Source organism: Erythrolamprus reginae, chromosome 11 (genome assembly GCF_031021105.1).
Source record: "Erythrolamprus reginae isolate rEryReg1 chromosome 11, rEryReg1.hap1, whole genome shotgun sequence".
Classification (NCBI taxonomy): Eukaryota; Metazoa; Chordata; class Lepidosauria; order Squamata; family Dipsadidae; genus Erythrolamprus; species Erythrolamprus reginae.
Window position 1 is genome coordinate 27,944,912 of NC_091960.1, and position 22,648 is coordinate 27,967,559.

Below are 22,648 nucleotides of genomic sequence, written 5' to 3' on the forward strand. Positions count from 1 at the left end.
CAGAAAAAGACCTCATGGTCCATCTAGTCTGCCCTTATACTATTTCCTATATTTTATCTTAGGATGGATCTATGTTTATCCCAGGCATGTTTAAATTCAGTTACTGTGGATTTATCTACCACGTCTCCTGGAAGTTTGTTCCAAGGATCTACTACTCTTTCAGTGAAATAATATTTTCTCATGTTGCTTTTGATCTTTCCCCCAACTAACCTCAGATTGTGTCCCCTTGTTCTTGTGTTCACTTTCCTATTGAAAACACTTCCCTCCTGGCCCTTATTTAACCCTTTAACATATTTAAATGTTTCGATCATGTCCCCCCTTTTCCTTCTGTCCTCCAGACTATACAGATTGAGTTCATGAAGTCTTTCCTGATACGTTTTATGCTTAAGACCTTCCACCATTCTTGTAGCCCGTCTTTGGACCCGTTCAATTTTGTCAATATCTTTTTGTAGGTGAGGTCTCCAGAACCGAACACAGTATTTCCAAATGTGGTCTCACCAACACTCTATATAAGGGGATCACAATCTCCCTCTTCCTGCTTGTTATACCTCTAGCTATGCAGCCAAGCATCCTACTTGCTTTCCTTACGGCCTGACTGCACTGTTCACCCATTTTGAGACTGTCAGAAATCACGACCCCTAAATCCTTCTCTTCTTCTAATTGTGGCATAAGAGCATTTAGACTTATATACCGCTTCACAGCGCTTTTACAGCTCTCTCTAAGAGGTCTACAGAATCAACATATTTGCTCCCAACAATCTGAGTCCTCATTTTACCCACCTCGGAAGGATGGAAGGCTGAGTCAACCTTGAGCCAAGGACCTTATTTCCCCTCCGTCTTTGGAGTGAATTTTATCTCCCCATTCCACCCCCATCTCAGTGCTTTCTTCTCTCCTCTGGATGCTGGCTACTGCTGAACACAAGTTCTTTGTAGAAAGTCTTGTATTCCAAGTGTAATGGATTGCAAGAATTATAATCGGCTCACTACAGGGGAGAGCTCTTATTTTAGATGCCTAAAGCAAAAGAATTGGATTGAGTCATGAAAAACCTAAGTATATATTGCTCCCTCTTTGTTCAAGTTCTCCCAGTTCGGACCAATCGCCCAAACCGTTAGTGACCCACTGGTGACATGAAGATGGTGTCATGGATCCAGTTCTGTCTGTGCGTTGCCATCTTTTTTGGGGGGGGATTTTTGGTATATTCTGTTTGGATGGCTTCTCTCTCGTCCTCTGCTTGGAAAAAACCCTGCCCACACCCGGGTTAATACCAATCTTTATTTCTGTTCTGTCGGGCTCTCTGATAGACTCCTCCCGAAAATTCACAGGTACAAATTTCAGACACACACACGTTTGAAAATTCAAAACAATGTTCTTTATAATACCTAAACTAAGCCCTCTTTTGGTATAGCAAAGAGCACTCGTCTCCAAACAAACTGGTGATTTGTACAAGTCCCTTATCAGTTCTGTGATACTTAGCTTGCAGCTGTGAGGCAATTCACAGTCCTTCTTCTTTCACAAAGTGAAACACACTTTGCTCTGGTTTAGTTTCAAAGCGGGGACAAATCAGCACACAAAAGGTCAAAGTCAGTAAAGCAGGCACGAAACACAACGATCAGATAATCCTCCACAATGGCCAAACCCTCAGGCTGCTATTTATAGCAGCCTCACTAATTACCACAGCCCCACCCAATCACAGGTGGCCTCATTTTCTTTGATAATAATCTCTCAGTTGTTGTTGCCTATGCATCGCTCTCCGCATGTGTGGCTGTATCATTAACTCTTGTTCTGAATCCAAGGAGGAGCTAGATAATTGATCTCCTTCTGAGCTGTCTGCCACACTCTCTTCCTCCCTGTCATTCATGTCTTCTTGGTCAGAGGAGCCTTCATCAGCAGATTCCACCGGGGCAAAACAGGCCTGCGACATGTGGATTTCTCCCCCACATCCACAGTCCTTGGGGCAGGAGCTGGGCCAGAGCTAACCACAACATATTTCTTTGCCCGAAGAACAGCTGAGCAATTCCTCAGCCATGTTCCGGCCTGAAACCATCTCCTGAGCATGCGCAGAAGTGAATTTGCACAAGGGGACGTGTGTGTGTGTGAAACATCACAATGTGAACCGGTGGTGAATGTAGTGGAAATGGGGGAAACAGGCAGGCAACTAATGTATAAAAGTTGCAAATTAAGATACTGGTTCATGTACTATTAAATAGAAATGCACAACTGTGTATTTTGTTAAGAATTAAGGTATATGTATGGATGTATTGTGGATAAAAGCAATAAAAACTTTATATATAAAAATCTTGTTTAATCCAAATGTCTGATAGGACCTTCAAGTCTCAAACTGTGTCTCTGATGCCGTCCTGTGACAAGAGATGGACCTCATGAAACTGGAGGCTAGAGTTTGGATGACCATTCCCCTACTCAACTCTTGGCTCAGACTATTATTTCATTCCCTTGTCCTTGCCCCATTAAATATGAGCGATGATTTTCAATCCACATGGAAAAAATGCAGTGGCAACTACAATCTCATCCTTGGGCTTCTCTCCAGGTCTTCTACTCAGCATGGGCTAAGATCAGGCCAAAGCACTGCTTAAAGAGCGTGTCGCCAACAGAGACCGACTGCCAGTTGGAGCTACCACGACCCTGGCCTTGTTTCCCATATATCCTCAGGTTTTAATGTTTGATTTTAATGATGTTTTAATTGTATATGAATAGAATAGAATAGAATAGAACAGAATAGAATTTTATTGGCCAAGTGTGATTGGACACACGAGGAATTTGTCTTGGTGCATATGCTCTCAGCGTACATAAAAGAAAAAGATACATTTGTCAAGAACCATGTGGTACAACACTTAATGATTGTCATAGGGGTCAAATAAGCAATGAAGAAACAATCAATATTAATAAAAAATCTTAGGATATAAGCAACAAGTTACAGTCATACAGTCCTAAGTGGTAAGGAAAAGGATGATAGGAATGATGAAAAAAACTGTTTCGATGGCTGTACAGACATATTCTCAGAGGTGGGCTGCTAAGGTGGAATGGTGACGTGTGCTTGCCCCAGTGGCTCTGAGTGCTAGTGGAGTCCATGTGCGATTTCGCTACCTGCCCAGGTGCAGTAGCATAATTGAGCTGGACTCTGCTAGCACTCAGAGCCAAGGGGGGGGGGCACACATCACCATTCCACCCTAGCAGCTCATCTCTGCATATTTTTATGATTGTAAGCCACCCAGAATTACCCTAGAACAGTGATGGTGAACCTTTTTTTCCTTGGGTGCCCAAAGAGCATGCAAGCACATTATCATGCATGCACAAGTGCCCATGTCCATAATTCAATGCCTGGGGAGGGTGAAAACAGCTTCCCCCGTGCCCGAGAGGCCCTCTGGTGGCTGGAAACAGCCTGTTTCCCAACTTCTGGTGGGTCCAGTAGGCTTGTGTTTTGTCCTTCCCAGCCTCCAAAGGCTTCCCTAGAGCCGAGGGAGGGTAAAAATGCCCTCCCCCATCTCCAGAGAGGCTCTCTGGAAGCCAAAAACGCCCTCCCAGAGCCTCTATGTGAGCCAAAAATCAGCTGGCCGGCACACACATGCCCATTGGAGCTGAGCTAAAGCAATGGCTTGCGTGCCAGCAGATATGGCTCCGTGTGCCACTTGTGACACCTGTGCCATAGGTTCGCCATTACTGCCCTAGAATAATGATGGGGAATCTTTTTTGGCTCGTGTGCCAAAAAGGTGCATGTACGAGCGATAGCGTGAGTGCACATGCCTACACCCATCATGCAATGCCTTCCCCTCCACGCATGCAAACAATCCCTGCACTGCCCTCTTGTGCATGAACTCAGGCCTCACTGAAGCCTCTAGACTTCCAGTTGGCCCGTTGGGCCATTTTTCACTGTCCCCAGGGTTCAGGAAAACCTGAATGCCGCCCCGAGTTTTCGGAGAGGGGCGGCATATAAATCCAATAAATCTAATCTAATCTAATCTAAAACAGGGGAGAGTGAAAAAGGGTCCAACTGGAAGTTCAGGAACGAACTTCTGTTTGGCCTGTTGGGAAGAGCGAAAACAGCTGAAAATCATCTGGCCAGCACATGCATGCGTGCTTGAGCTCACATAGGACAGCGCCTTGCGTGCCCTCAGATATGGCTCTCATGCCACCTGTGGCACATGTACCATAGGTTCGCCATCACTGCCCTAGAATAAGATGGGTGGCCAATACATTCTATAAATAAATAAATAAACCTTTATTGCCAGGGAAACCAAGAGGGACTATGCCCAGTAATGGGCAGCCAAAATTTTTACTGCCACACTGTGGGTGTGGCTTATTTTGTGGGTGTGGATTGATGATCACGTGACTGGGTAGGAGTGGCTTGCTGACCATGTGACCAAGTGGGAGTGGCTTGAACTCATCATCGTTCAACTGAACTGTTAAGTCCTTAACTTACAACCTCCCCAATGTCGGTCTCTGGGGTGACAATTTGCTTCGCGTTTCCTCTCCTTCCTGGGTCGCCCCCTGCCTCAAGCTGGGTAGCTAGGCGAATGAGTGCCGATCAGCTATTGACCTGCTGGTGCTGGTCTCCCTGCCGCTTTCTGAGGAGAAGGATGGGAAGATGGGATGGTTAGCTGGAGCTGGGAACACAGCTTCATTTATGTTGTGAGCCACCCCGGGTCCTTGGAGAGGGGCGGCATACAAATCAAATAAATACATTTCCACTGGTGGAACTGTGTTCCACCCCATCCTGCCTGCTGCCCCCTCCTGACTATGCCTCCCCCAGCATACTTAACTAAGCTTGAAGTTTTCTGCCGGTGTGTGCCAACCACCCGTAATTACAGGGTAATTAGTCCAAGCAGACACACACACACGATTGAATGCAAAAGAAATGTTCTTTATCAACAAAAACTCTCTTTTAAACTTCAAAGGGGATTTCTTGTACAAACAATGCACAGTTTAAAGAAAGGCAAACCAGTTTCTAACCCAGTAACTGGGAAATTGAGTCCACTAATGTTCTCCAAACAGTGATAAACACTCACAATGAAGTATAATCCAGAGTCCAGGAATTCCACATGCAGTCTAGAATACAAACAGGTAACAACAATCCACGGTCTTGAAGAAACCTAGTCTTCGGAGAGGGGCGGCATACAAATCTAATAAATTGAATTGAATTGAAAATTGAAACTACGATCAGATAATCCTCCACAATGGCCAAACTAGCACGTTGCTCTTTTATCAGCAGCTCTAATTACTGGAGCCCCACACAGGTGGCCTCTCTTTTCTCCTGTAATATTTCTTAAGTTGTTCTCTCCTATGCATAACTCTACGCATGCGTGGGTCAGTCATACATTCCTCCTCTGAATCCAAAGAAGATAAGGAAGATTGATCTCCTCCTGGGCTGTCAGCCAAGCCCCCCTCTTCCATGTCACCCACACTTCCTTCGGCAGAGGATACTTCACTGGCAGACTCTGTCGAGAGCAAAACAGGCCTGGACTTGTGGATGTTTCCCCCACCTCCACATTCCTTGGGGCAGGAGCTGGGCCAGAGCTAACCACAACATGAAGTACCATGCACTCAAAAACCTGACTGGGCTTATTATCAGGGGATGCCTTATTTGTGAGGAAACAGGGTACCTAAATACCCGCAGTGCCTACTGTATATTACAGTGATGATTGTAGTAGCCTCATCACCCCATTGATGCATACCCAGAGTGCACAGGGCATTCCTAAACCTCCCTTTTTCTTGCAAGATACTAATCCTCCTACAAGATATAGCCATTGGGCCAGAATACATCTGGAACCGCCTTGTACCGCACGAATCCCAGCGGCCGATAAGGTCCCACAGAGTTGGCCTTCTCCGGGTCCCGTCGACCAAACAATGTCGTTTGGTGGGCCCCAGGGGAAGAGCCTTCTCTGTGGCGGCCCTAGCCCTCTGGAATCAACTCCCCCCAGAGATTAGAACGGCCCCCACCCTCCTTGTCTTTTGCAAATTACTCAAGATCCACCTTTATCGCCAGGCATGGGGCAATTAAGATATTCCTTCCCCCTAGGCCATTACAAGTTATGCATGGTATGTTTGTGTGTATGTTTGGTTTTATAATGAGGGTTTTTAGTTGTTTTATTAATTGGATTGTTACATGTTGTTTTTTTATCATTGTTGTTAGCCGCCCCGAGTCTGCGGAGAGGGGCTGCATACAAATCCAATTAATAATAATAATAATAATAATAATAATAATAATAATAATAATATTGCCAGCACAAATTCATCAAATGTAATGGATGTGTCCCGAAGCAAAAAAAAAAAAATACTGGAGGGAAATCCATAAATTGTTGCAAGAAATGACTTATACAATAATTGAATACACACCGGAACTCATCTTATTAGGTATTGTAAAGAAATCATACCCCTAAAACACTAAGTATTTAATGTTACACATAGGGACAACGGCTAGAATCATCTACTCGCAACGATGGAAAGATCCCCAGATAGCCTTGGAGAAGGAAATTATTAAAAATATTTATGATTGTGCGGAAATGGAGAAGCTAACGATGGAGTTGAACGATCAAAAAGATTCGGACTATTATAACATTTGGACTAAATTGTATTAATGGACAAAAAAATAGAAAGGGAAAAAATCAGTAGGAGACGGAAGTGGAAAAGAAGGAAAGACAACAAAGAAAAATGATGTATACAATGCACAGACTATACAATGTACTATTACAAGTGTAAATAGATAGGTGTTGATCTGAAAATGTTAAGATGCAAAACAATAAAATCAATAAAAATTATTGCAAAAGAAAAATCGTCAGATAATGACCTGCGCCATAAATTAGACATTAACTAGTTCACCACACTACAGTGCTCTGTAATTTGACAGATACAGTGATCCCTCGATTTTCGCGATCTCAATCTTCGCGAAACGCTATATCGCGATTTTTCAAAAAATATTAATTAAAAATATTTTCCCACCCGATGACGTCACTCTCTTCCTTTCTCATCTTTCTTTCTCTCTCTCTTTCTCTATCTTGCTTCTTCCTCTCTCACACTCTCTTCCTCCCTCTCTCATCTCTTTCTTTCCTTCTCTCTCTTTCTCTATCTCTCCCCCTCTTGCTCTCGAGCGGCGCGTGGGCGGCGGGGAAGACCCAGGGAAGGTTCCTTCGGCCGGCCAGCAGCTGATCTGCTTGGCAGCGCCGCAGCAGCGAGGAGCCGAAGATCCGGGTTTCCCTTTTGCGTGGGCGGCGGGGAAACCCGGATCTTCGGCTCCTCACTGCTGCGGCGCTGCCGAGCAGATCAGCTGCTGGGCAGCCGAAGGAACCTTCCCTGGGTCTTCCCCACCTCCCACGCAAACTCCACCATCTGCGCATGCGCGGCCATGGAAAAAAAGGGCGCGCATGCACAGATGGTGTTTTTAATTCCGCACCACTATATCGCAAAAAATCGATTATCGCGAGGGGTCTTGGAAAGGAACCCTCGCGATAATCGAGGGATCACTGTATAGTCTTCCGTATAAATGGTGGCCTAAGAGTGAAGATGCTTGCCTCTCAATCAACCTTAGTTTATGTTTTATTACTTCTCTCTGATTTTTAACTTTGTCATCATGCTCATCTTTTTGCATTTGGAATTCTAATTTTTTCAACTCTTCCTCTAATTCTTGATGTTGTATTTTCTTCTCTTTGTTTTTGTTTTTTTGCCATAAAAGAAATTGTTAACCCACGTATACAGTGATCCCTCGATTATCGCGAGGGTTACGTTCCAAGACCTCTCGCGATAATCGATTTTCCGCAGTATAGTGGTGCGGAAGTAAAAACACCATCTGCGCATGTGCGCCCTTTTTCCATGGCCGCGCATGCGCAGATGGTGGAGCCAGGGAGCGATGAAAGTGCGGAAGCCAACAAAGATTGCTTTGAATGTTGGCTGCCCCCGCCCCCCCAGCGCGTCCGGCGCCCTCGCCGCTACAGCCCGCCCGCCGCTCGTCCGCCCGCCGCCCGCCACTCGAGAGCAAGAGGGGGAGAGATAGAGAAAGAGAGAGAAGGAAAGAAAGAGATGAGAGAGGGAGGAAGAGAGTGTGAGAGAGGAAGAAGCAAGAGAGAGAAAGAGAGAGAGAAAGAAAGATGAGAAAGGAAGGAAGAGAGTGACGTCATCAGGTGGGAAAAACCGCGGTATAGCAAAAAAACCGTGGAGTATTTTTAATTAATATTTTCTGAAAAACCGTGGTGTAGCGTTTCGCGAAGATCGAGATCGCGAAGATCGAGGGATCACTGTATATGTCTTTGTTGTATCCCAAAGATTTTGTGGGGTAGTATCATTATTTTTGTTTATTTTTTAAAAAACATCTAATTCTTTCTCTATCCATTTTTTATACTCTGGATCCTTTACTATATTTCTATTCATCGACCAGTTATTTATTTTTCTTTTACCTTTCCAATATATAACTAATGGGTTATGGTCGGCCCAAGTATTAGTCTCTATCTCAATATCTCTAATTTTTTCCATTATATGTGCTGGGGCGCAGGCCATATAACCTGGACCAGGTTTTATGTGGGTTAGAATAAAAAGTGCATTGATTATTTTTCAAATGGCACTCTCGCCATATATCTTTTCATACCAATTCTGTGCACATTTTCCAAAATGTTGCAGGTATGCCTCTCATTTGGAAGATTGAGAGTTCAATCCTAGATAGTGGCAGATGTTTCTCTCCTAGGGTGGGAAGAAAAAATTTCTGCTGCCAACTCTGTTTGGCGTCAGGAAGAGCCATGCAGCCAGTAAATGCTCAACTCCATTCAATCGCTGTACCCTGAATTACAGGATTACAGGGTCATTAAATTAAAAAAAGGAGACTTCCATAACCACCTTATGCTCCCCCTCCTTTAAGATTCTGTTAAGACATAGACTTTATTTTGGTTTTATATTTACTTTCCGCTTTAATATATCTTTTAGCATTACATATTAAAATTTATGCATCATCTGTGGTTTTTTAATTGAATGGACTCCACCCGCCTTGTGTTGGTCTATATAACCATAATAAAGGTTTGATTTGATTTGACTATATCTAATTTACAAATTTACCCAATTTAACAGTTATTTTTCTCCTCCAGAAAATTCTGGGACTGTAGTGGAAGCTTTTAAAAAAACAAAAACAAAGCTCTCTTGGACGTTTCCTCCAATTATAACCCTTAAGCGTTTGGGGGAAAGGCAAAAAACACCAGATATCTTTTGAAAGAAAGTTCTGCACTGGCTTTCAAGGTCACCACTAATCAGCTGGTTCTTGCTGCATGAAATGAGTAAGTCAGGGTGGGGCTGTGTGTACCCACAACCATTTTGGATGTGCTATGGAAAATCTCTGATCAGATTTGCTAAAGATTTGGCAGCACAAAGTCCCATCACTTTGAGATAGAAACTACACAAACAGTACAGTAGAGCCCTAGCCTAGGTGCAATATTTTTTTCCAAAAACACAAAGTGCTCCCCAGTCCAAGAAAAACATGGTGTATCCAAATCCTGCTCCATTTGTGGTCTTGCCCACTTTGCCCTCGGTACCGCAAAAGAGTTTACGGGCAGCCACTGGACACTAAAGCATTGTCCACTCCTTCCCAAGCCTATAATTTACCCGCCATGATTGGGGTTACGAAACACATTAAGCAAAACCAAACAAACAGCAAGAGTGTATTGCATGTGCATTGACATCCTAAATATCCACATGAATGTAACCAGGAACTGAATACATTCACAACGGGCAATTTCAAGGACTTGTGGTCTTGAGGATTTAATATTAAATCGGGGTTATGGGCAAGAGGCCTCCAAATGCTTGCCAGCTTTAGGGAAGAGAACATTGTGTGCGCCATATGCTTATGAGTGGCACCAGAGGCATCTGATTGGCCAATGTAAGCCTTGGCCTGATAAGGCAATGACATTCTTTTTTGGGGGGAGGGGTAACTTTTAAAAAAAAAAAAAAATCTACTATGCATTTGATAGTATGTTAACCAATTCATTTCTTTCCATTCTTCTAGTTTGGCTCTTGATTTCAATTTTCCATCTATATAGGTCATTGTATGTTAATATTTCTGTTTTATCTAATGTATTTGGGTGTTTTGTTACTTCAATTGTTGACATCCATTTTGGAATTTCTATATAATGTTTTTTCTTTATTTCCCTCCACACCCGTAGTATAGTTGCCCTTAGTGCATGCGGTTGAAATTGTGTGTTTCACACCTTTTTTCTCCCATAAATGGGCATGCCATCCTTCTTATTTGTTAAAGCCTTCCAAAATTAGGAGTCTTTCATTATGATAGGGTTGCTGCCTGGTATTCCAGGGGCGGAGCTTTGACGTCACTGGAGTCCTCGTTTCAGCCGGCCAGGAAGGACATCTCAGTAACGTCAAAACTCAGTAACGTCAAAACTCCCCCCCTGGAATCTCCTCGTGGGATTCCCCACCTACTTTTTCACCTCCCGACTGGCCGACAGCTCCCCAGCTGTTCTGGGAAGCACCGCCACCCAGCTGTCACCTTCAGAAACAGCCGAGGCGCTTCTCAGCGGTCTCCCGAACACCGAACCCGGATGTTCGGCAAAAGTTTGGGGTTGGGAGAGTGCCAGGAAGCGCCCCGGCTGTTTCGGAAGGTGACAGCTTGGCAGCGGCGCTTCCTGGTGCTCTCTCAAACCCAAACCCGAACCTGAACTTTTGCAAAACTTTTGCAAAACTCCGGGTCCGGGTTTGGTATGCTGAACTTTGCAGGGTCGGTTCGCCCAACTCTAGTCTTATACTCTAAAAAATACAGTAATCTTTTACTTAAAAGCACAATCAGGATCAGAATTTTGATTGCTAAAGCAACTCAGTTGTTTATTCATGTCTGATTTTACAATCTTTTTTGCCATGTTTAAATGAATGACTGCAGTTTTTAAGTGAATCATGTATCTTGTAAGTCAATCTGCTTCCTCCATTGGCCTTGCTTGTTGGAATCTGGCTGGGGAGGCTGGAAATGGTGATAATGTGACCCAAGAAGGCACCTGCTATAAATACAGCACGGTTGCCAAGCACCCAAATTTTAATGACGTAACCACGGGGATGCTGTGTCAGAGTGTGCACAGAAAATGAGCAAAATACAGTACACAAATGGTGGTTTATATACAGCGGTGGGCTACGAGTCTTACCGCGGCTCGTAAGTTCTTTTGGGGCCAGCGCGATTTTGCTGCTACAGCTGTGGTGGTAGCAAAATCGGGCATGGAGCCGCAGATGTGCCCATGTTTCAGTGAGGGTTTTTTGCTTCCACGCATGCTGAAACACAGGTGCACCTGCAGTTCCGTGCGCAATTTTGCTATCTCCAAAGGTGAAGCAGCAAAATTGCACTGGCCCTGCAGGAACTTATGAGCCGCGGCAGCGAGCGCAATTTAGCGTTATGGTTCATATCCCACCACTGTTTATATACAAGAATTCTGTATACATACATGCATGTCGGTAGACACATACCAGGCAAGCAATCTTCAACACTACATGGAGCAATACAATGCCAATTGAACACTACGAGGAGATACATGAGGAGAGAAGGGCCTCCCTTACATAGACAGCTTCTTAAACTGACCATAACCCTGTTGGCTCATCCTCAGTTTTAAAGTGGCAACAACCCTGTTCATTCATCCTCATTGCATCAGCATTTTAGTTTACAGTAGTCCCTCACCTATCGCTGGTGTTACGTTCCAGACCTGGCCGCGATAGGTGAAATCCGTGATGGGGAATTTATCGACTGATAGTACTTATTTAAGTATTTATATTGTAATTGTTTGGTAAGTTTTCATTGTTTTAAGTGTTTATAAACCCTTCCCACACAGCATTTATTTTAGATACAGTATTTAAATACAGTATATACAATTTTAGATATATATTTTTTAAAAAAACCTGCCGATCGAGTTCGGTGGGCTGTTTAAATCTGCCGATCGACTTCCTCAGAAACCCACGATGAAGTGAAGCCGCAGTAGGTGAAGCTCGGTATAGCGAGGGACTACTGTACAGCCTTACATCAGCTGGTCAGCTATTAAATCATCATTACTCTGACATGCTGTGATGGTTTTAAGTGTGAGGACTAGTTGTAAATCACTTTTTTTAGTGCTGTTGTAACTTTGAGCATTCACTAAATAAATGATTGTAAGTCAAAAAGCATTTATATTCTTTTGTATACAAATTCAAAGCTCTACATTTCAAGCAGGAATGTTATATTATTAAATTGGCAATGTATATATCAACCTAACTGGGATCCTTGGCTTAAAATCTACAAACTACAATTTGCAAATTGTTATGCTCAGCTATAAATTAAAAATAAGAATGATGGCTGCAAAAAACAGTAAATATATGTCAAGAGGAGAAACCAGATGAGAAGATGGGGGGGGGGGGGAAACAACACCAAATATTTTCCTGCATTATTTCTGGTTTAGCCTGCATAAATTCAATTTAGGTCAAAGCTTTTAGGGAAAAATTTTCCTGGCAGCTTGAAAATTGGTGTAATTTAACAGATCATTTCAGGTAGTATCATAGTTGGTCATTTATGGTGAGCCTGAATTGTATCTAAGCAATCCTGCAGAATGTTTTTGGGATCAGAGAAGGACATCTTTTTTTTAGATCATTAAAAAAAGTCCAAATGTACGTCTCAAATCTTCATTTTTCACCAAGTCACTTATGTGAAATGTTTTAGAAAAAAAAACAGGGTAGAAATATGTTTTTATGCATGTTGAGGCTCTTAAACAGAATAGAATAGAATTTTTAATCGTGTTTGTGTTCAAGGAATTTGTCTTTGGTTCATATGCTGTCAGTGTACATAAAAGAAAAGATACATTTGTCAACAATAATGATAGGTGAACCCAATGGTGTTCGGATTCGGCAAGTTCGGACAAACTTTACGCAAACTTCGGCCGAACCCGAACCTGAACCGAATCCGAACCCGAACCCGAACGGGGAATCCCACCAAGAGATTCTGGGGGTGGAGCTTTGATGTCACGTATACCGGTAGGTTGCTCAGGACGCCAAGGTGATCACTTCCTGGATTCCATGGAATCCAGGAAATGATCACTTTGGTGTTCTTAGCAACCTGCCGGTGAAGTCAAGGCTCCGCCCCCGGAATCTCTTCGTGGGAAGGATTCTCCAGCTCTTTCAAAGGGAGGACTTCAGGTAAAAATAAACATTGCTATTTTTACGTGAAAGGACCGCCCTTTGCTTGCAGCGCCGCTGCGGCGTCCTTTTTCATAAAAATAACAATGTTTATTTTTATGTGAAGACCTCCCTTTGAAGGAGCTGGGGAATCCCTCCCACGAAGAGATTCCATGGGCGGAGCCTTGACGTCACCGGCATGTTGATAAGGACGCCAAGGTGATCACTTCCTGGATTCCATGGAATCCAGGAAGTGATCGCCTTGGCGTCCTTATCAACCTGCCGGTGATGTCAAAGCTCTGAATGCTGAACGTGACCCCGAACTTTGCCTGAAGTTTCAAAAAAGTTCGGTTTGTGTTCGGCATACCGAACACCGCAAAATTCGGTATGGACCCGAATTGTGCGGGTTTGGTTCGCCCATCACTAGTCAAGAATCATAAACTACAGCACAATGAGTCTCATAGGGTACAAATCAGGAAGCATTAATATAAATTGTAAGGATACAAGCAACAAAGTTATAGTCATACAGTCATAAGTGGGAGGAGTTGGGTGATAAGAATGATGAGAAGACTAATAGTGATAGTAATGCAGCCTTAGTGAATAGTTTTGACAGTGGTGAAGGAATTATTTGTTTAGCAGAGCAATGGTGTTCGGGGGGGGAAACTGTTTTTGTGTCTGTTGTCTTGGTGTGCAGTGCTCTATAGCAGGGGTCCCCAAACTTGGCAACTTTAAGACTTGTGGACTTCAACTCCCAGAATTCTCCAGCCACCTATGCTGACTGGAGAATTCTGGGAGTTGAAGTCCACAAGTCTTAAAGTTGCCAAGTTTGAAGACCTCTGCTCTATAGGATCTTTTTGAGGGTAGGAGTTGTAACAATTTATGTCCAGGATGCGAGGGGTTAGGTCAGGAGGTGAGGAGGTCAGGAAATATATTAAAGAAACTGACATCCTTTCCAGCCTTCTCAGAATGCAATTACCATACAGATGTGTGAACTTCAGAATCCTCCAGCTAACATCACCACTACTGAGAATTTTAGCAGTTGAAATTCACAGTCTGCACTTCTATTTCTACTAGTTTTTTCTCATCATTCCTATCACCCATTTCCTCCCTCTTAGGACTGTATGACTGTAACTTGTTGCTTGTATCCTAAGATTTTTATTAATATTGATTTTTTTCTTCATTGCTTATTTGACTCCTATGGCAATCATTGTGTTGCACTTCATGATTCTTGACAAATATATCTTTTATTTTATGTACACTGAGAGCATATTCACCAAAGACAAATTCCTTGTGTGTCCAATCACACTTGACCAATAAAGAATTCTGTTCTGTTCTATTCTATTCTATTCTATTCTATTCTTTCGCATGCTTCCGGTGCATGTGCAGAAGCCGAATCTCATGCCGACACCCACCTGCCCGCCCACCAGACGTGCCCGCTCCCTTGCCGGTTTCTGGGAGCACCCCGGTAGCGTGGGAGATGAGAAACTCGTGTCTGCTGCAGATAACTTGAAAACCCATCTATGCCACCATTAGACCCTAGGGGCCATTTCACCCTAGCTTAAGACCCATCTGTGCCACCAGGTGTGGGGGGATTAACCTCCCCCCCTTTCTCTCTGACCTCTATATTGATCAGCTGGACTGAGTGTGTATGACTGTGTAGTTAATGGGTTTTTTATACATGTATTTTAATTTAGTTTAAATTTTAACGTTAGATTTGTATTGTATTGTATTACTGTCTTGTTGTGAGCCCCCCCCCCCCCGAGTCTTTGGAGAGGGGCGGCATACAAATCTAATAAATTCAATTCAATTCAATTCAATGTTGGCTGATGAGCGCCAACTATGCTTGTTGTTGAAAGTGAATCAATGATTTTTAATGTTCCAGGGTTTTTAGAGTAGTTAATTATATCAATTGGATTTTAGACTTGATGTTGTATACTGTTTTTATTATGTAGTGAACCGCCCCGAGTCCTCGGAGAGGGGCAGCATACAAATCCAATCAATCAATCAATCAATCAATCAATCAATCAATCAATAAAGAAGAAGGCAAGATTATGAAGCCTGGTTGAGTATGTCCACAGCATATTTACACGTAGTGAGCTTTAAGTGGAGAATGGTTCCTGGGAATTGTGCCACTCTTCAACCCCATGATTGGGGTTGCGTTACTTTGAAAGACGGCCAGATAATTTAGCCACCAAGGTAAAATAATCACATGAAATAAAGGCCAGATGCTGGTTTGTCATCTGAACAATCAAAGCACTGTTTACTACCCTGCGTTTAAATTAGGATTGCTCCCTAGTAAATATGCTTCCGATTATAACCTCCTTGAGCATTGTTTGGGTCTGCTTTTAATGAACACTGATTTTTCTCTTTCAAGTCTTATGAATTGCAGCCATTTGTTGTTGTTGTTGTTTTAAAATAAAAGAGGTAAGTGACTCAACGCATATTTTTAAAAAATCATTTAGCATGTAGAAGAACTGAACTCATTGCGCACAGCTTTGATCTACTCAACTCTGCTTTGGCAAGTAGGGTTGTTTTTGTAATGCTTTGGAAAGCCAACATAGAGACAAATGTTTCAGAGAATGTCGGAAGAAAAACTGGAGCAGGACAAATGTGGAGTTGATCAACGGGGTTTCAAAAGACCAGGAAAGGGTGTGCCCCTTAATAAACCGGTAGGCTTTTCCCCAGGAACGCAATGCTGGTGTTAAGGTGCGTCAAATATTCCTCCTAGTGAGCTACCTGTTAGCCGAAAGAAATGAGATCAAAGCTAGTTTGGGCTGGATGCAGTGAAGGGCTACCAAAATGTTTACTACCACACTGTGGGCCTGGCTTATGCAGGACGCCCTGCATTTTCTTTCAACATCTTTCAGTGCAAATTGGGTGTTCTGGGGTGGAGCTCCATTTTTGCTACCCCACTGTGTCGTCGTCCCCGTCTGGGCAGTAGCCCACCCCTGACTGGATGGGACTTTGTCAAAGGCCTTTTCCAAGCATGTTTGCTTCCAAAGATCAAATGTTGCAAGCTTTTGGAAACAAGCACCACCGTTCCTCTTCTTTTCCCCGCCCACCCCCTTCCTCCCTCTTTCAGGATTTCTTGCTTTTGAAGACTTGACAAGCCCTTCTGCTCTTCTGTGGACACCCCTCACCCACCCATAATTTCAAGATCCATTGACATACCAGAGGGTAGCATTCATCAGAGGGCAAGACTGCCAGGTACATATTTTGGCCAGACCAACAATGCATGCCAAACCACAGGTATTTTCTGGGATGGTTCCTGTTATAAAAGCTCTCCCCCACCCCATAAAGATTATCCGTTGCTATAGACCCCAACCTCTTTTATTCTCTCTGCTTTTTCCACCCTACTTTCTTCCCTTCCCTAAGGGGGATTTTTCTTTTCGATTGGCTACTTAACTTTGTTTAGCTATAATTTTTTGTGATATGAGGAAATGCATTGGCACTTCCAACCTCAGCCAGTACATGGACCCTTGGATTCTAACAACTGACACAACCAACAACCAACAAAGCGTAGAGCGAAACCCTTGGATTCTAACAACTGACACAACCAACAACCAACAAAGGCTGGAGCGAAACCCTTGGATTCTAACAACTGACACAACCAACAATCAACAAAGCCTGGAGCGAAACCCTTGGATTCTAACAACTGATACAACCAACAATCAACAAAGCCTGGAGCGAAACCCTTGGATTCTAACAACTGATACAACCAACAATCAACAAAGCCTGGAGCAAAACCCTTGGATTCTAACAACTGACACAACCAACAAACAACAAAGCCTGGAGCGAAACCCTTGGATTCTAACAACTGATACAACCAACAAACAACAAAGCCTGGAGCGAAACCCTTGGATTCTAACAACTGACACAACCAACAAACAACAAAGCCTGGAGCGAAACCCTTGGATTCTAACAACTGATACAACCAACAAAGCCTGGAGCAATCAACAATCAACCCACAACCCACACAATTGGAGTAATTTTTCTAGGATTTAATGTGTCATGTTTAAGGTGACCAGATTTTAACATTGGTAAAGTGACCGGGGGAGGTGGGGTGTTCTTGATTAAAAATTGGTCTATATGAACTATGATGTGTATCATCTGAGAGACAGTTACTAAATGTTTTCTGTCATTGTCAATGCCCATTGTTCATTAAGTCAATGGTGGTCGAATTCTAACAACTGATCAACTATGCGAACTTTGATAAGCAGTTCTCGATAATCAGTTCTCAACAATTAGAGGGGTGGCATACACATCTAATAATTTATTATTATTATTATTATTATTATTATTATTATTATTATTTATTAAACTTTAATATAAAATTAACAAAAATAATATAAAACTCATATCCTGGCGAAATAGCCGAAAACTGTATATTCCCTTCCCGTTCTCCTGCCGTTCCCTATCTTGTTGTCATGCATTCTTTCCAAAAATCAGGACTTTTAAAAAACGCTGTGGGATGCGAGACAAATTGTTAAAAATCGCGACTGTCCCGCCAAAAGCGGTCACCTTCATCATGTTATAACTTGTAACAAGAACACAGGCATAAGCTGAATTATATTGGTGTTATTCACCAAAGTAGTAGTTTCTCAACCTTTGGCAACTTGAAGATATGTGGACTTCAACTCCTAGAATTCTCCACCCAGCACCTTCAACTTACCAAGGTTGAGAAACATTGCATTAACAGGTGGACTGAATTGGGTCTGTTCTAGATATTATACTTTATTATTTGTTTATTTTGTCAAGTATGTATTTTGTAATATACACAGGTATAACATTATTTATATACATAAGATGGGTACAAATAAAAGGGAACCTTTGGACAGGGAAGGTAAGCACACTGAATGCTTATGAATGCCCCCTTTACAGACTTCTTAGGTAGAGCGATATCAACAGTAGACAGTAGGCCACTGGGATTTATTCTGCCACATAAATCCTAGCGGCCAATTAGGTCCCAGAGAGTTGGCCTTCTCCAGGTCCCGTCGACCAGACAATGTCATCTGGCGGAGCCTTCTCTATGGTGGCTCTGGCCCTCTGGAATCAGCTCCCTCCGGAGATCGAACTGCCCTCACCCTCCCCGCCTTCCGCAGGAGCCTTAAGACCCATCTATGTACATGCCTCCCTTCTGACCATTAAAAGTTATGTGTGGTTATGATTATGTAGTATCAATTGTTTTTAAGATAATGGGTTTTAGCCAAAAATACTGTTTTAGGGGTTCAAGGCAGCTTACCCAGAGGTCTATTCAGGGGTGAAATGCAACCGGTTTGGGCCAGTCCAGACGTACTGGTAGCGCCAGCAGCACATGGTTCAGAGAACTGGTAGTGGTGATAGCGCAAGGCTCTGCCCACTTACCCAGACGCCGCCATTTTCTCTTTTTTTAACCCATGAAAAAGTGCATGCACAAACGGAGTGCGGGTAAAAAAGTGTGCGAGCGCAGAGCGTGCACTTCCAAACCAAAAGGGAAGGGAAGTAGATTTCACCTCTAGGTTTACTCCATCCATCCTACCAATAATAGCAACATTACAAGGTAGGTTTGGCTGAGAGAGAGAGAGAGAGAGACCAACTTCACCAATAATGTCGATAAAGAGTCTCAGTCATCCAGGTAGAATTGTCTGGAAGCTGGGCTACTTCTCTTTTTTTATTTGAAATGGGAAGTCAGTTTCCATGACTTAATTTCCAGTTCACCCCAACAATGATCACATGGGGACTTGAATGTGGGTCTCTCTGACCCAGGTTTTACAAATGACCGCTACCATTCTTCCTAATACAGATCAAGGTCCAAACAGAAAGATTCATAATCCTTGGCTAACAAAGTTTGGGTCTTTCAATTTGTTTGCAAACCGTGTTTTATTGCTGGTAAACAGCCGTTTCCAATTAGTAACTGGTCATAAACTGGCTCCCCACCTTCTCTCCCAGGCCAACACATTTTTATGAGTTTCTTAAATGTGGGGAGAACATGGTGATTGGCAATTTTCATAGCTGAGTGGCAGAAAAGCCAGCTGAGTTGCTCCATCTCATGATGAATGGCTGTTCAGAAGAACAAGGAACAAAGTTCACCCTTCGACTGAATCTTCTACCCTTGCAATCTTCCACCATTGCAATCAAGAGGATCCTGGCCCTATTTGGATGACCCAACCTCTGTCTTCAGCCTCATCCTTCCTTCGTGTGGTGATGGTTACCATTTTTCTAACTTACACTTAACTTAGGTTTGATACAACCCTACACTGTAGGTTAATGTGGGCCATGATGGACAAATGGTTTGAGTTGAAATTATCTGCAGAACTGCAGAAAAAACAATTGCTGCCAAACTGCCTTCCATTGAGGACCTGTCAAAAAGAGGGTGGTGAAAATATTTACTGACCTCTCGCATCCTGGACACAAATTGTTTCAACTCCTACCCTCAAAAAGTCACTAAAGGGCACTACACACCAAGACAACTAGACACAAGAACATTTTTTCCCGAACGCCATCACTCTACTAGACAAATAATTCCCTCTACACTAGTTTTTTCTCATCATTCCTATCATCCTTTTCCTCCCACTTAGGACTGTATGACTGTAATTTGTTGCTTGTATCCTAAGATTTTTATTAATATTGATTGTTTCTTCATTGCTTATTTGACCCCTATGACAATCATTAAGTGTTGTACTACATGATTCTTGACAAATGTCTCTTTTCTTTTATGTACACTGAGAGCATCTGCACCAAAACAAATTCCTTGTCTAATCACACTTGGCCAGTATAGAATTCTATTCTATTCTATTCTATTCTATTCTATTCTAACTTTCATGAAATGAAAATGAGATGAGGCGGCGCAGTGGGTAGAGTGCAGTACTGCAGGCCACTAAAGCTGACTGCTAGACCTGCAGGTCAGCAGTTCAAATCTCATCACCGACTCAAGGTTGACTCAGCCTTCCATCCTTCCAAGGTGGGTAAAATGAAGACCCAGATTGTGGGGGCAATAGGCTGGCTCTGTTTTTAAAAAGTGCTAACATGTTGTAAGCCACCCTGAGTCTAAGGAGAAGGGCAGCATTAAAAAATTGAATGAATGAATGAATGAATGAATGAATGAATGAATGAATACATACATACATACATACATACATACATACATACATAATCTTCCATCCTAGTGCCTCTAGGTATGTTGGAACCAGGGGTGGGTTCCACTTCTTTTCACCACCGGTTCGCATTGCGACATTTCGCATGTGCATGCTCGCTCCTCTCATGCAAATTCTCTTCCATGCATGCTCAGACCATGGATTCAGCCCAAAACACAGTTGATCTGAGCATGAAATAAAAATCATAATAAAAAGGTGCCTGCTAGAAAACTAGAAGGTAGAATAACTGCTATAAGTTAAAGACATGAACTTACAGCAAGAGAAATGGTTTTAAAATAGAGATCAGGATAGTCTGTAGAGCGAGCTTTATACAGACTGTAATTTTCAGCACATCCTGAAGCTCAATTAGAAAAAAAATGTTTAAGAGAAGTGTGTTCAACAGATTAACAGAGTTGGCGCAGTGGTGGACCACTACCAGAACAGTAAGGTGCTCTGTGCTGGTAGCGATTTTGAGGATGCATGCACAAGTGTGTGCTCCTGACGCATGCACATGCACCCCGCATGAGATTTCACTTCTGCGCATGCACAGTAAGCAAAATCGCATGCGGCGACGCTGGAGCGAGTGAGATTTCAGCAATTTTCACTGATTTTCTGCTTCTGCACATGTGCGGAAGCAAAAATATTGGCAAAAGCCTTTGATACGGTTCCACATAAAGAGCTGATAGATAAATTAGTGAAGATTGGACTTAATCCCTGGATAGTTCAATGGATTTGCAGCTGGCTGAAGCATAGACACCAGAGGGTTGTTGTGAATGGCGAGTATTCTGAGCAGAGTCAGGTTACAAGCGGTGTGCCACAAGGGTCTGTTCTGGGTCCTATTCTTTTTAATATGTTTGTGAGTGACATAGGGGAAGGTCTGGTAGGGAAGGTTTGCCTATTTGCCGATGACTCTAAAGTGTGCAATAGGGTTGATATTCCTGGAGGCGTCGGCAATATGGTAAATGATTTAGCTTTATTAGATAAATGGTCAAAGCAATGGAAACTGCAGTTTAATGTTTCCAAATGTAAAATAATGCACTTGGGGAAAAGGAATCCTCAATCTGACTATTGTATTGGCAGTTCTGTGTTAGCAAATACTTCAAAAGAAAAGGATTTAGGCGTAGTGATTTCTGACAGTCTCAAAATGGGTGAACAGTGCAGTCAGGCAGTAGGGGAAGCAAGTAGGATGCTTGGCTGCATAGCTAGAGGTATAACAAGCAGGAAGAGGGAGATTATGATCCCGCTATATAGAATGCTGGTGAGACCACATTTGGAATACTGTGTTCAGTTCTGGAGACCTCACCTACAAAAAGATATTGACAAAATTGAACGGGTCCAAAGACGGGCTACAAGAATGGTGGAAGGTCTTAAGTATAAAACGTATCAGGAAAGACTTAATGAACTCAATCTGTATAGTCTGGAGGACAGAAGGAAAAGGGGGGACATGATCGAAACATTTAAATATATTAAAGGGTTAAATAAGGTCCAGGAGGGAAGTGTTTTTAATAGGAAAGTGAACACAAGAACAAGGGGACACAATCTGAGGTTAGTTGGGGGAAAGATCAAAAGCAACATGAGAAAATATTATTTTACTGAAAGAGTAGTAGATCCTTGGAACAAACTTCCAGCAGACGTGGTAGATAAATCCACAGTAACTGAATTTAAACATGCCTGGGATAAACATATATCCATCCTAAGATAAAATACAGAAAATAGTATAAGGGCAGACTAGATGGACCATGGGGTCTTTTTCTGCCGTCAGACTTCTATGTTTCTATGTTTCTAAATCTTGCTCACACGAGATTTCACTTGCCGCACTTGGGCAGAAATGAAATCTTTCCCACTGCCAGGTACCCGTGTGCCCACCAGGATCACCCGCAGGTCGGAAATTGGTGTCATTGGGCTGCACAAATGCTGCAACCTTCATAATTGTGAGCCAGCTTCCAAGTGCCGGGACTATGACCAAATGACTATAGAGGTGGCATGATAGTCATAACTTCAAGGATGGATTGTAAATTCACTTTTTCTGAGGCTACTATAACTTGGGCATTACCTGAGCAATGATTATTGACAGTGGTTGTGGGGCTGAACCCAAAGAAGAGGGCCATATAAGCCTAGCTAGTAAATTACTACAGTATAAATAACTTAGGAGTTATTCTGGTGAGCCAAACTAAAAAGGATGATGATGAAACTGGAGAAAGCCAAGGTCAAGCAAAAAGCAAATTAATGCCTGCTTTCCTCCAAACTGCTGTTGTCCAGATGCTATAAAATCCATAATTTCATAGCCCGGAGTGGTATTTTTTCCCCCAAACTTGGCAACTCTACAATGTACGGACTTCAATTCCCAGAATTCCCCAGCCGGCATCTTAAAGTTGCCAAGTTTGAAAAATGATACTAATGGAAGTTGAAATCCAATTCATCTGGAA

At 42.8% G+C, this 22,648-nt stretch overlaps 1 protein-coding gene across 5 annotated transcripts in view; it reads right to left on the reverse strand.

Moving 5' to 3' along the window:
• The window catches only part of COL8A2 (collagen type VIII alpha 2 chain), a 284,052-nt gene that overhangs the window by 100,797 nt on the left and 160,607 nt on the right, over positions 1 to 22,648 (reverse strand). Inside the window, exon 1 of one of the 5 annotated variants that reach the window (XM_070764718.1) lies at positions 4,439 to 4,519. The exons of the other annotated variants lie outside the window; for them this stretch is intronic. The gene's annotated coding sequence lies outside the window, so the exon portion shown is untranslated. Of the gene's footprint in view, positions 1 to 4,438; positions 4,520 to 22,648 lie in introns of those variants that run through there. 5 annotated transcript variants of the gene reach the window in all.